This window comes from Tamandua tetradactyla, chromosome 11 (assembly GCF_023851605.1).
Source record: "Tamandua tetradactyla isolate mTamTet1 chromosome 11, mTamTet1.pri, whole genome shotgun sequence".
Classification (NCBI taxonomy): domain Eukaryota; kingdom Metazoa; phylum Chordata; class Mammalia; order Pilosa; family Myrmecophagidae; genus Tamandua; species Tamandua tetradactyla.
In genome coordinates this window covers 31,291,508-31,305,738 of record NC_135337.1, presented here as the reverse complement: position 1 = coordinate 31,305,738, position 14,231 = coordinate 31,291,508, and the positions used below count along the sequence as shown (strand labels likewise).

The window sequence follows — 14,231 nt, the reverse complement described above, 5'->3', positions numbered from 1 at the left end:
GACGTGTCCTTCCTTTTAAACCATATCAAGGAATGCATGATACACACCTATGGCTGATGATGTTAGCCTTTATCACTTGGCTGAGGTAGTGCTTGCAGGGTTTATCCACTGTAAAGTTATTATCACTTCCTTTCCCTTTACTAGTCTTTGGAAGCGAGTCATCAAACCTGGCCCACCCTCTAAGGGGAGTGGGTAGGAATTAAGCTCCACCCACTGGACGGAAGGATATTTACATATATTATTTGGAATTCTTCTGTATGGAAGATTTGCTTCTTCTCCATTTATTTATATATACAATTATTTATTTATGTCAATATGGACTCATGTATTTCTTTTGTGTGTGTGTGTGTGTGTGTGTGTGTGTGTGTTTGTGTTCTGAGCATTCCATACGTTCTGGTATTATAGCCTTGCTCCATTTCTCTAAGGATCCTGATTCTTTCTTTCCTTCTTTTTTTTTTTTTTTTTTGGAGAATGGTATTTATAATCCAAGATCTGAGTACTGAGTATGCTCATTGCTGCTGTGGTATATCTATAATTTTGAACCCATTTTTTACACTGAACACGGTCTGGGGTGGTATGGTACCTTAATCTACTTCCTCCAAATACATAGGCAGCTGTTGGGGAATGAATCATGTGCCCCACAAAAGGCATGTTCAGGTCTCAACCCCTGGGTCTGGGTGTGAACCCATTTGTAAATAGGATCTTTGAAGGTGTTATTAGCTAAGTTATCTCCAAACTGAATGAGGGTGGCCTTAACCCAACATGGCTGAAGTTCTTATAAACAAAGGAAGTTGGACACAGAGAAGCCACAGGGAGCAGTGAGAAGCTGGAAGCCAAAGGAACCTGGAAGAGAAAGGAGAAAACACCACCGTGTGCACTGCCTTGTGGCAGAAAAGCCAAGAAGCCCAGAGATGGCTGATCAGCCAGAGAATACTGACTCTGGGAGGAAGCAAACCTTCCTGTCTCTGAAATCATGAGCCAATAAATTTTTGTTGGTAAACCAACCTATACTATGGTATTAAAAAAAAAATTTTAATTAGAAAAGTTGTAGGTTTACAGAACTCTATATGAAAAATCATATAGAAAATACAAGAATTCCCATATACCACCCTATTATTAACTCTGCATTAGTGTGGTACATTAGTGTGGTACAGTTATGACTGAAAAAGAATATTATAATTGTACTATAACCCTAGATTTTTGCATATTCTTGTGTCCAATATGTATTTTTGGTGATGGATTTTTTAAAAGCAGTATTTTATTTTGAAATAATTAAAACTTATAGGAATGGTATGGTCACCTGTAGAAAATGCTTATAAGAAAACAAGGGCCTAGATTGTAAGCTTTTAGAGAAGACACATTTAGTCTGGAGTGGTGATTATTATTTCTGGATTTTGAGAGGCTGTTTTATATATGTAACCTGATATTTAGAGTTAAGAATGAAGCCAAACAGGTTGGGGTTAAAGTAATTCTGTACATAGCGGTAAGGAAGGCAGTGTCTATATTTCAGAACCACACATACTCTTGGAGACCAATGGAAGAAAGATCTATTTCATCTGGAACTGAAATTTTCTGTAGTGCATAATCGCATTCAAACTTATTTGATTTGACAATTGAAACACAGGAAGCACAGAATAAGAAAAAAGTTCTTTAGTCCTTTTATAGATTATTGTAATGCCTGGAGACATCCTAGAGTATATTAAGCAGATAATCAAAAAAGTATTTTTAGCAAAGTCCCCTGAGGGAGGGGAGAAAGAATATGGAAGTATTAAACCTTACCATCCCCTGATGCTGTGTCAAACTTTAGGGACACCCAAATCAATAAGCCATGCCCTCGATCATGAGGCTTACTCTCGCGAAGCTTATGTAAGTAGCAGAAAAGCTTAGACTACCTATAGGTATGCCTAAGAGTTACTTCTGGAGGACCTCTTTTGTTGCTCAGATGTGGCCTCACTCTCTCTAAGCCCAACTCAGATGACTCCCAGGGATGAATCCAGACCTGGCACCATGGTATCAACAATTCCATCCTGACCAAAAAGGGGGGAAAGAAATGTAATTGATAAGGTATCAGTGGCAGAGAGTGTTCAAATAGAGTCAAGAGGCTACTCTGGAGGTTGCTCTTTCTCATAAACTGCCAGCCCCCAGTCAGGACCATTCTCGTCAATCCTAAAGAACACCTAGGGCAATATATAAGATTCCACAAGGGTTCCAGGCACTAGAGTAACTTTCCAGAAACCTGCAACCTCGTCCCGGTTCAGATAAGTCATGAAACTTAGTTCAGCCTCTCCAGAACATCAGATAGTTCCATCTCCCTACCCCATATTAGTGACAGACCCTTCCAATATCAAAAATTTAGAATTGGCATAGCCCAAACAACCCTAAAGAGAGGTATGGAAAGGTCAAAGGTGGTGGTGAAATTATACATAGAAAATAGGACTTAACAAATGAATATGAATGCTGAATCATTAAATTGATATCTCTTTCGGTCTCCAGTATTTTAGACCAGCCAGAAGTAAAAACCTAAAATTGTGAAATTGTAACCCATGTCAAACTCTGAAATATGTTCCAGAACTAACTATGGTGCTATGCTTTGAAATTTATACCTTTTTTGTATATATGTTATTTTTTACAAAAAGAGAAGAAGAGAAATGTTGATTGTGATGATAAAAAAGTATTTAAGCTCTCTAGCCTCCTATATTCTGGAGCAGCTAGAAGGAAAAATATGAGAGGATCATATGGTAGCCCAGGACAAACTCTGGGATCTGCCTTGTAACCACTTGTTGAAGAGTGCTTTGAAAACTATTGCTTTTTTATTTCTTTGCGTTGTATATATGTTATACTATACAATTAAAAAAAGCTTTAAAAAAAAAACTTATAGGAGAGTTGTGAAAATAATAAAAAAATAATACAAACCCGGGTGGGCCACAGTGGCTTAGCAGGCAGAATTCTCGCCTGCCATGCTAGAGACCCGGGTTCAATTCCTGGTGCCTGCCTAGTCAAAAAAAAAAAAAAAAAAAATACAAACCCTACCCAGCTATCCCAATTTATCAACTTTTCACATTTGCCACATTTGTTATATCATTCTGTCATCTATCAATCATTGATTATTTTTAATATTTTAATGCAACTTTATTGATACATATTATATACTCACATACCATATAATCATCCAAAGTGTATTCAGTAGTTCACAATTTCATCATATAGCTGTGTGTATGGTATTTTTTTTCCTTTTTTGTATTTGTTTTCGCAGCCAGGTCTCTAAGGCAGCATCCACTTTTTAAAAAATGGCTCTGGTTTTAAAGTGATACAATAAAGTTACCTTTGTCATCTTGACATCTGTGAGATTGCTCAAAAACAACAAAGAGAAATGCAAACTTGTCTTTGATGAGATAAGACGAGCAGGGTAACCCTAAGGCATAATAAACAAGGAAGGCCTGATAGGCTGACATGAAATTCTTACTGTGTTATCTCTCTCTAAGTCCAGCCCTGCAAGGAAAACCGCCACCCTCCTCCCTACCTGGGACATGGCATTCAGGGGTTAAAGTCTCCCTGACAACAGGGGCATGACTGCCAGGGAAGAGCCTGGCCCTGGCACCATGGGATCGATAACGCCTTTCTGACCAAAAGGGGGAAAAGAAATGTAACAAAATAAGGTCAGTGGCGAAGAGAGTTCAAAGAGAGTCAAGAGGCTACTATGAAGACTACTGTTTCTGAGCTGCAGCTAGATACTGCTCAATGCCACGGTTTGCCAAACTCCAACCAAAACCACTCCTGTGAACCCTAAAGAACACCTCGGGCTCTATCTAAGACTCTAAAAGTTTCACACACTAAGATTACTTTCCAGAAATCTACAACTTCCAGGTGGTTCCTAGGCTACATGAGTCCTGAAACCCAGAGGGGCCAGCCCCTTCAAGAACACCAACCAGTTCTGGCCCCCTATCCCATATTATCGACAGTCCTTTCCAACATGAAAAAGTTAGAATGTAGAATGGGCATGGCCCAATAACTCCTAAACAGTGGAAGAAGGATCAATGGAGAAGGAGGAGAATAACAGAGAAGACAGGATTTAACAAATGAGTATGACTGCTGAATCATTATATTGAAAGGAATAGGAAAAGCAAATGACAGATTAATAAATTTTCCTCAAAAATACTGCATAAGCAGACCAACCATATGGCTATGAATTCAAAGGACTTAATGAAATAGTTTAAAATATTAAAACTTAAAAGAGCAGAAGAAACGATGAGACAACAGAAGGAAATGAAAAAGTTCATAGAAGTCAGAAAAGAAGAAAAAAAAAATCATAGAATGAAAGCCACATTAGAAAAAGAAAAAAAAAGGACCAGCAAGTATAAAAACACAGTAAGACATATGAAGGCTATATTGAGAAGGTGAGCAAAATGAAATGGAAATTAAAAAAGAATTAAAATGAATTTGAGATAAAATTATAAATATAGAAAACAAAGGATATACAGCATGTCCATTTGTGGGAGAACTGAACAAGTGGAACTGAAAGAATATTTAAAGTAGACTTCAAGAAAACTTCATATAAGTAAAACAACATTTGAATCTACAGATCGAAAGGGCACACAATGTCCCAAGAAAAATTGACACAGAATAATTTCTGTGATATATCCTATGAAATTCTTGAACTTCAGAAATATTTTTGAAATCCGTGAGCATCCAGGCAGAAAGTTTAGAACACCTTTAGGGGAAACAAGCCAGAGCAGGCCTTGGAATTTTCCACAGTCAATGTCAGACCACAGCAGTCCAATGCCAGCAAAGTGTTTTAGGGAAAAGTGTGACTTGTCTATACCCTAATTTTCTTACCTGTAAAAAGGGATATTAATAGTATTTAATTTATGGCATTATGAGGTTTAAATGATACATTAAATACAAGAGACCTGTGATTTAACAGATGCTCAATAATAGCTATTTTTATTTTACACAGCCAAACCTTCCTGCAAGTAAAAGCCATCATGTTTTTGAAAATGTGATTCCCTTTAGCGTCTCTTGAAGAAATTGATTATAAGAGAATGAATTTCAGCTAGCCAAGAGATGAATGGACACACTGAACATGGAAGCCAGTTGAAATGAAGGACTGAGATGAAAACAGTCCTGGGAATAGGATTTGTAATAATTGTTAGTACAAGATCTGATGTGTGCTGCAGGCTTACCATGTCAGGCACTGTTGTAGTGTACAGCTCTGTGGAGCTCAGCCTATTGTTACTCTCAGTTTAAAGACAAGGAAATGGAATGTCTGTTATGTAATTTGCTTAAGATCACATTGCTACAAAATGATAAAGCCATTAGTCCAACTCAGGCAGTCTGGCCCCAGAGCTGATGCTTTTGGTCTTTATTCTCAATGCTATAAACCATGCCAGGAAAGGCAATAAAATTAACAAAACCAATCAAGAAAGGGAGGTGTGATAAGATGGGAGGTGGTGAAAGGATGTTGATTTCCTTATTTTTTTTTAATGTATATGTTTCATTAGAGAAGTTGTATGTTTACAGAAAAATCATGCCTAAAATACAGAGTTCCCATATATCCCCTCCATTATTCACACCTTGCATTAGTGTGTGGTATCTTTGTTACAATTGATGAAAGAATATTATTATAATTGAATTATTAGCTACAGTCTATACTTTACATTAGAGTTCACTGGTTATGTTGTACAGCTCTATTTCTTAAAAAATTTATTGTAGTAATATATATACAATCTAAAATTTTCCCTTTAACCATGTTCAAATATAGAATTCAACTGTGTAAATTACATTCACAATGTTGTGCCACCATCATCACCATCCATCACCAGAAATCTTCCATCACCTCAAAGAGAAATTCTGTATCATTTACACATCTTTAATATTCAAGGTTAATATGTTTTATAAATCAAGTAACAGAGATAGAAGTATATTCAAAAGAATAACCACTAGAAGAACTCAGAATAATATCATATGTGATTATAATTAGGTGGGTAAAGAATATAGAACAAATAGCAATACGGTAATTTTGCCATTGCTTGTACTGGGGAATAAACAGATAAGGTCTAGAGAAATACAGGCTGAAGTACATGCTTTAAAATTATAGTTACAAAGGTAAACACTAGAAGAGCTAGAAACAGAAGACAAACATGACTAAATGATCAGAAGTAACATGCAAAGCAAGCAAAGAAATACATACCCACTAAAGAAAAATACAAACCAAACGAATCCTTAAGAACAGAAGTAGACCATAAAGTATGCTACAGAACTAAGTCACATCTATAAATGTCAATCAAATAAGCTCACCTATCTAAAAAAAACTATCCTCAGAAAACAGAGAGCATCAACAAAGTTAAAAATTCAAGATCGCCAAAGGCATATGGAAGTTCTAATACATTCTTTAACATGGATGAACCATGAAGACATCATGTTGAATGAAACAAACCAGACACAAACAGACAAATATATGACTCCATTTATATTAAACTTCTAGAATAGGCAAATTCATGGATGCAGAAAGTGAATTTGAGATAATGGGGGTGAAGGAAGTGAAGGAGGGAGAGTTACTGATGAAGGGGCACAGAGTTTCTTTGGAGCTGATGAAAAAGTTTGGAAATACACTGTGGGGACGGTTGTACAACATTGTGAAAGCAATTAATTAATAGTACCTTAAAAATGGTTAAAATGGCAAATTTTAATGTTATATAATTTGCCACAATAAGAAATAAAGGCTCTGGCTATGCTCCTATACCTGAGAGATCTTTGTCTCCCAATCTCTACTTGAGACTTTCTTCTTTTCTCAATTACATTGTGACCATTCTTTCCGATTCTTCCTGTTCTAGTTTGCTAGCTGCCAGAATGCAACACACCAGAGATGGACTGGCTTTTAATAAAAGGGGATTTATTTTGTTAGTTCTTCAGAGGAAAGGCAGCTAACTTTCCACTGAGGTTCTTTCTTACATGGGAAGGCACAGGATGGTCTCTGCTGGACTTCTCTCCAGGCCTCTGGGTTCCAACAACTTTCCCCCGGGTGATTTCTTTCTGCGTCTCCAAAGGCCTGGGCTGAGCTGCGAGTGCTGAGATGAGGTATGCTAAGCTGCTTGGGCTGTGCTACGTTGAGCTCTCTCATTTAAGCACCAGCCGATTAAGTCAAACATCATTCATTGCAGCAGGCATGCCTCCTAGCTTACTGCAGATATAACCAGCAACAGATGAGGTTCACGTACCATTGGCTCATGTCCACAGCAACAGAACTAAGTGCCTTCACCTGGCCAAGTTGACAACTGAATCTAACTACCACACTCCCTCTGTCTGCTTCCTTCAGTCTGATGACACCATGCTGCTTACAGATCAATCTTGCCCAGCTCTGGCTCCTGGGATCTCACAGTCTATCAGGAATCAACCCTGGGCTTTCTCTTATCTGGGATAGGCAATGAGGATCATTTCCTGAGCCCTATGCTTTGGGGTTTAAAATTTTCATGACCCGAAGGAAATAGCCAGAACACAGTGGACCACATTTAGTACGCGATAATCGGAGAGGCAAGCCAGCTCCTCAGACTTGTCCACTGGTCTTCCCTATCAGCATTTCCTACATTGTGCTGTGAAGGTAAGGATAGCTTTGATGGAGATTGAGAGTCATGTCCTACTTCATTCTTGTGCAGAGTGAAGTGCAAACATCTAAAGCTGTTGTCCTTCACCTACCAATAGCAGAGAAGTTCCTGGCTGTGCCCTTGATCACACCTGCTTTCTCCTTCATATCTGGCTGTAATCAAGAATATTAGGTGTCACATTCATAGGAAGAGCCAAGCAATCTGGCTTGGCAGGGGCTACGTGGGAGATGCTCAATGCCTTCTTCCATGTGGTCAACCTCGGGGGATTTTTAAGGAAATGAAGCACCATCTGTGGGGCATTCCTGCTTGGTGGCAGATGGTCGGCAATTTCATTGGCATGTTTCTTCATTGAGGCAAAGGTGGGGGGTGGGGGTATTCAGAACCTTAAGTGAAACTTCCTGCAGGTGAAGTTGAGGGTTTCCAAGGAATTTAAACAACATGTGGTTCTCTGACCACAACAAAATAAGAATTCTACAACTAAAAAATAGTGTAAAATGGACACAGACATATACAGAAACCAAAAACCATACTCCTAAACAATTGATGGGTTTAGCAGAAATCACAAATGAAATGTAGAACATTTAGAACTGAACAATAAAGGTTATTGTGAAATGCGGCTAAAGCAGTTTTCTTAGAGGAAAATTTATAGCTTTAAATGCAATGATGAGGGTTTGCTTCCTGGTACCCACCCTTGCAAAAAAAAAAAAAAAAAAGTAAATGCAATGATGAAAAGAATGAGACAATATAAATGAGTAAGCATTCAAATTCAGACCCCAAACCACAATAACAATAGAGTAAATCCCCAAAAGTAGAATAAAATAATAAAAGCAGAAATTAATGAAAAGAACCCACAATACCAAAAGTTAGTTCTCTGAAAACTTTAACAAAAGAAATAAGCCTTTTGAGTAAGAGAAGGCATAATAAATATTTTTACAAAGACAAAGGTAGTGATAATGAATAATATAAACAACTTTATGGCAATACATTTTGTGCTGGTTTGAAAGGAAGTATGCCCCCCTAGAAAAGCCATGTTTTAATATAAATCCCATTTCATAAAGGTAGAATAATCTCTATTCAATACTGTATGTTTGAACTGTAATGAGATCATCTCCCTGGATGATGTGATTTAGTCAAGAATGGTTGTTAAACTGGATTAGGGGACGACATGTCTCCACCCATTTGGGTGGGTCTTGACTGGTTTATTGGAGTCCTATAAAAGTGGAAATATTTTGGAGAATAGAGATTCAGAGAGAGCAGCACCACGAAGCAGAGTCCACCAGCCAGCCATCTTCGGAGATAAAGAAGGAAAACGCCTCCTGGGGAGCTTCATGAAACCAGAAGCCAGGAGAATAAGGTAGCAGATGACGCCGTGTTTGCCATGTGCCCTTCCAGCTGAGAGAGAAGCCCTGACTGTGTTCGCCATGTGCCTTTCCAGATGAGAGAGAAACCCTGAACTTCATCAGCCTTCTTGAACCAAGGTATCTTTCCCTGGATGCCTTAAATTGCACATTTCTATAGACTTGTTTTAATTGGGACATTTTCTTGGCCTTAGAACTGTAAACCAGCAACTCGTTAAATTCTCCCTTTCAAAAGCTATTCCATTTCTGGTATATTGCATTCCGGCAGCTAGCAAACTAGGACACATTCGAAGTGAACAATTTTTCTAGAAAAATATAAATATTCAAAGATGATGCAAGAAGAAACAGTAAAACTGAATAGACTAATAAACATTAAAAAATTGAGTCAGCAGTCAAAAATCTTTCCTTCCCAAAGAAAGCAGACTTAGGTGCAGATCTGGGATGGCCACAGGGCACCAGCAGAATATAGTACTATGTGTAAGAGTGGGAAACAGGTAACAACGTAAATGTCCACCAACAGAACAGCTAAATAGATTGTTATATATTCATACAATGGAATACTACGTAGTAATCAAAATGAAAGAACAAGGCCGCACATATTAACAAGAAAAAATCTTGAAAGCATAATGTTAAGTGGAAAAGGTTGAAGAAATATGCAGTTCAACACCATTTACTAAAATTTAGAAATATGCACAGCAATACCATACATTGTTTATGTACACATACGTACCTAGTGAAAGTATAAAAATACAGATGGCAAGGACTAACACCAACTTGTAAAACAGTGATTATTTCAGAGGGGAGGATAAAGTGGGCTTCTACTGTGTCTGTAATGTCTATTTTTTTTACTTTAAAAAATTGGAAGCAAATATGGCAAATGTTTAAGATACATTAGGTAGACGGTAGGTACACAGGTTGTGCACAGGTAGGTACACAGGTTGTACACAGGTAGGTACACAGGTCTTTGACATGTTGCTTTCTAATGTGCCAGCATTGTTCTAAGAGTTTTCCATGTATGTCTCTTTAATCCTCGTAACTTCCTTATAAAATAGGTATTGCTATTTGTGGTAGTTTGAAGTTGTATGTATCCCAGAAAAGGTCATGTTCTTTTACTCCACTCCTGTGGGTATAGACCTACTATAGGTGGGGCCTTATAATTAGGTTATTTCAATTGAGAATTGACCCCCCTCATTTAAGGTGGGTCTTAATTCTATTACTAGAGTCCTTTGTAAGAGGATAAAATACATACAGAAGCTAAGACATGAAATTCAGAGAAGCACCCAGCGAAGTAGATAGATGGGAAAAGCCAGAAGCTGAAAGCAATGAAACCTGGAGAGAAGGACCAGCAGATGCCACCATGTGGCTTCCGATGTGACAGAGGAGACCAAACTTGCTGGTAACTGGCCTTCAGAATCCAGGTATCATCCTGTTGATGTCTTGAAAGGGACATTTTTTTTTTATTAACTAAAAAAAAATTAACTAACACAACATTTAGAAATCATTCCATTCTACATATGCAATCAGTAATTCTTAATATCATCACATAGATGTATGATCATCATTTCTTAGTACATTTGCATCGATTTAGAAAAAGAAATAGCAAGACAACAGAAAAATAAAGTGATAATATAGAGAAAAAATAAAAATAAAAAATACAAAAACATATATAAAAAACAAAACAAACAAACAGAAAAACTATAGCTCAGATGCAGCTTCATTCAGTGTTTTAACATAATTACATTACAATTAGGTAGTATTGTGCTGTCCATTTTGAGTTTTTGTATCTAGTCCTGTTGCACAGTCTGTATCCCTTCAGCTCTAATTACCCATTATCTTACCCTATTTCTAACTCCTGATAGTCTCTGTTACCAATGGCATATTCCAGGTTTATTCTCTAATGTCGGTTCACATCAGTGGGACCATACAGTATTTGTCCTTTAGTTTTTGGCTAGTCTCACTCAGCATAATGTTCTCTAGGTCCATCCATGTTATTACATGCTTCATGAGTTTATTCTGTCTTAAAGCTGCATAATATTCCATCGTATGTATATACCACAGTTTGTTTAGCCACTCGTCTGTTGATGGACATTTTGGCTGTTTCCATCTGAAAGGGACATTTTTAATGGCCTCAAAACTGTAAAGTTTTAAGTGTATAAAAACCCCATTGTAAAAGACAACCCATTTCTAGTATATTGCATTCTGGCAGTTTCAGCAAAGCAAAACACTACTATCTCTATTTTTACTGATAAAGAAACTGAGGCAAGAGAGGTTAAGAAATTTGCAGAGCAGGTTATCTGTAGAGCTGGAATCTGAATGTAAATAGTCTGCCTCAAGAGCCTGTGCTTCAACTGCAAAAGTTTTAAGAATATGCATTTTAAAAAGGAGGTGAATTTGAATTCCCACCAGTTGGTGGGTAATTCAGAATAGAGGCCTGATTTTGAAAGAGCACCTAAAAATGTAGATTTGTTCTTTAGTCGGTTTTGACCAACTCTGCATATATTTTGCAGTTAAAACAGTTTTTCTTTCAACCCATCCCCCCAAAAGCCAAACAAACAAACAAAAAAGCCAAACCACACATCACATGCAGATAAAGGAGCTTCCACATCCAACCGCAGTTCAAGTGAGCCTTTCTATGCTAGGTATTTCTCCCAGAAATAAACTTTATTGTCAGACTACGATGGTATTCATTACCAGCATGTAATTGCAAGGAATAATGTCATTAAATAATTTTTCAAGTTCACAAACTTAAAAAAAAAAAAAGAGCTTATGCTTTATTTAACCATGAAGGTAAAAGAACCAAAATTACTTGGAGAAGACACAGCAGAGCAGATCCAATAAAGCTGCCTCTCCACAATGCTCCCACTACAGTGTTCTAGTCACCTTCATCCCTTTTGCACACGCCAATCAAGGCAAGATCAGAACTTTCATCTTTGTTTCCTTAGGATGTTACATAATTCCTGACACATAAACTGCAGCTAAAAAGCTCTCGCTGAATGGATGAATGATAGGACTTAACAAGCTATCCCCTTCAACCGTCCTGATCTTTGTTTCTTGAATCCAGAATCCTGGGTCCTTAATTCTGCCCCTGTGTCAAGATTTAAATGTGGCCTTTTCTGTAACACCCGCCCTCCGGTGCCTAATCTTGAGGCTGTGTATTTCCTTCCTGACCCTATATTCCAACCCTGTTTTTTCCCTATACTCCCACATCGAACGTAATTTGTGTTCTACGTTGTCTTCCCTGGGAGGAGGTAAGATGATTTGAAGGAAGTGACTCGACTCCATGAGAGTTTAGTATTTAAGTGCTCATTAAATATTTATTAAATGACCAACATAAGCAATGCAGTGGTTTTGGTTATAAAACCTCACTGAGGGAAGGAGCAACCGGGGCCACAGAGCAACATGTGCAGCTGTGACCCCTGCGATGTGTACCTCGCCAGGCTGCCCATCCGTGACAAGGACACCCCGAGCGGTAGGAAACAGAAAGAGAACGTGAGTGAAGGACGACTGTCGGAAATGGACGGAAGGGCAGGTTCAGGGCAAAACAACAGCTGCATTTCAACAAAGAAAGGTGCCTCCTACTCCATTTTCTGCTCCTCCTCCTGCAGGGGCGATGATCCCACCTTCCCCCAGTCTCCCGGATCCTCCCCACCCTGGGAGGATGCCAGCACCCCATAAGGGGGGCCCCCCATGATGCCAAGGATGGGCCCTCCTCGTCCTGGGATGATGCCAGTGGGACCTGCTGCTGGAACGAGGCCACCTGCCAATGACGCCTGGACCCCTAAGATCAGACCTCCTGCCTGTCCCATGATGATGCCACTCAGCCAGGAGTGACCTGACCAGACAGATAACAGTAAAGGGTTGAATCAGTTTTATATTACTTGTTCTACCTCACCAGGAGATATGGCGCTGTGACTCTGGGGAGTTTTCTAACAGCATGACAAGGAAGATTTTGTTCCCCCTTCCTGTCAAAGAGAGCCTAGTTTCGGAGGGGAGTAGTGGGACAAAAAAGTAATTTTCATTTGTATTACGAAATGTGAAAAAGCACAATGCCAATTGTTTTCCATAATATCTAAAACATAAAAAAAAAAAGCACAAACCTTTATCTTATTAGGACCCTGTTAAGGAGAGATGACCAGCCTGGCATTCAGCTACAAGAATCAGATTCTTGTTTCGAGCAAATGTTTCAAGTCCACCTTCCGTGAAAGAGGGAGTCACAAACAACAGGCTCTGCAAGTTGCTGCTTTCCTCACAAACCCAAAGCACATTCCCATATGCTTGTATGAAAAGGATGGGTGGCCATACACGGTTTTGTTTCTCAGGCACAGCCACACACTACAAATTACTGTCAGTAATATGACCTAATCAAAAGACACAGAGATTATAAAGAATGCTCAACTTTACAATAGGATAATCAACAGAAAATGTCAAGGGTAGCTCCTTTCCTAAGATTCATTATGAGGATTCTACTAACCAGCACCGCCCCCCCACCTTTGCCCGCACACTCCTCCTAGTACCAGAAGATGGCATGCTTTAGCTAAATTTTACAAAACCAGCAGGTGTTGAAGGAACAATCTCATAAACTGTCGAAGCCATACCACAAGGGGGCGATAACAACGAACAGATGGATATTGCTAGGTTTTACATAAGAACCATGTTCTAAAAATGTATTTCAGATAAATTCATCAATCTTTCTTTAATAAGTTAAAAAAACATCCTTAACAATGCCTGAAAATCCTCCAACAGTCTCTATTTCAGTCTTCACCATTTTCTGCACTCTTGCCTGCTTCTTTCTCTCAGCCCTTAGACATGCTCAAATCAACCTCCACACATCTAGGGCTCTCCCTGCCTCTCCTCTTCCCCAACCCAAGAGTGAAGAGATTTACTCCTTCCTTCTCTTCTGTTATCATGTCCATAATTCACTTTTTTTTTCAATATGGAACGCTTCACGAATTTGCGTGTCATCCTTGCGCAGGGGCCATGCTAATCTTTTCTGTATCGTTCCAATTTTAGTATATGTGCTGCCGAAGCGAGCACTCTATAATTTACTTTTAAATCATCTGGCGCACACACAGTGTGATATTTGTGTGTGTGTGTGCGTGTTTAAATCACAACCTTAATTCTAAAGGCCCCGTGCGGAACGCACAGAGTGCTCAGCTAGAGTTCTAATCGGGAAGCCCGGACTCCAGAGGCAGCTATTATAAGCACTTCTTTTATTTATATTTTGCTCATGACTGGTTTGAGATTTTGCTAATTAGCAAATTACGATTTTATGGGT

The 14,231-nt window shown here is 38.6% G+C and overlaps 1 protein-coding gene and 1 non-coding gene across 4 annotated transcripts in view; both read right to left on the bottom strand.

The window, feature by feature from the left end:
• DIPK1A (divergent protein kinase domain 1A) overlaps window positions 1-14,231 on the bottom strand; it is a 146,869-nt gene that overhangs the window by 8,802 nt on the left and 123,836 nt on the right. The window lies entirely within an intron of this gene.
• On the bottom strand, window positions 13,884-13,990 carry LOC143651027 (U6 spliceosomal RNA). The gene has a single exon (XR_013159773.1). It is a non-coding gene; the product is annotated as a U6 spliceosomal RNA (small nuclear RNA).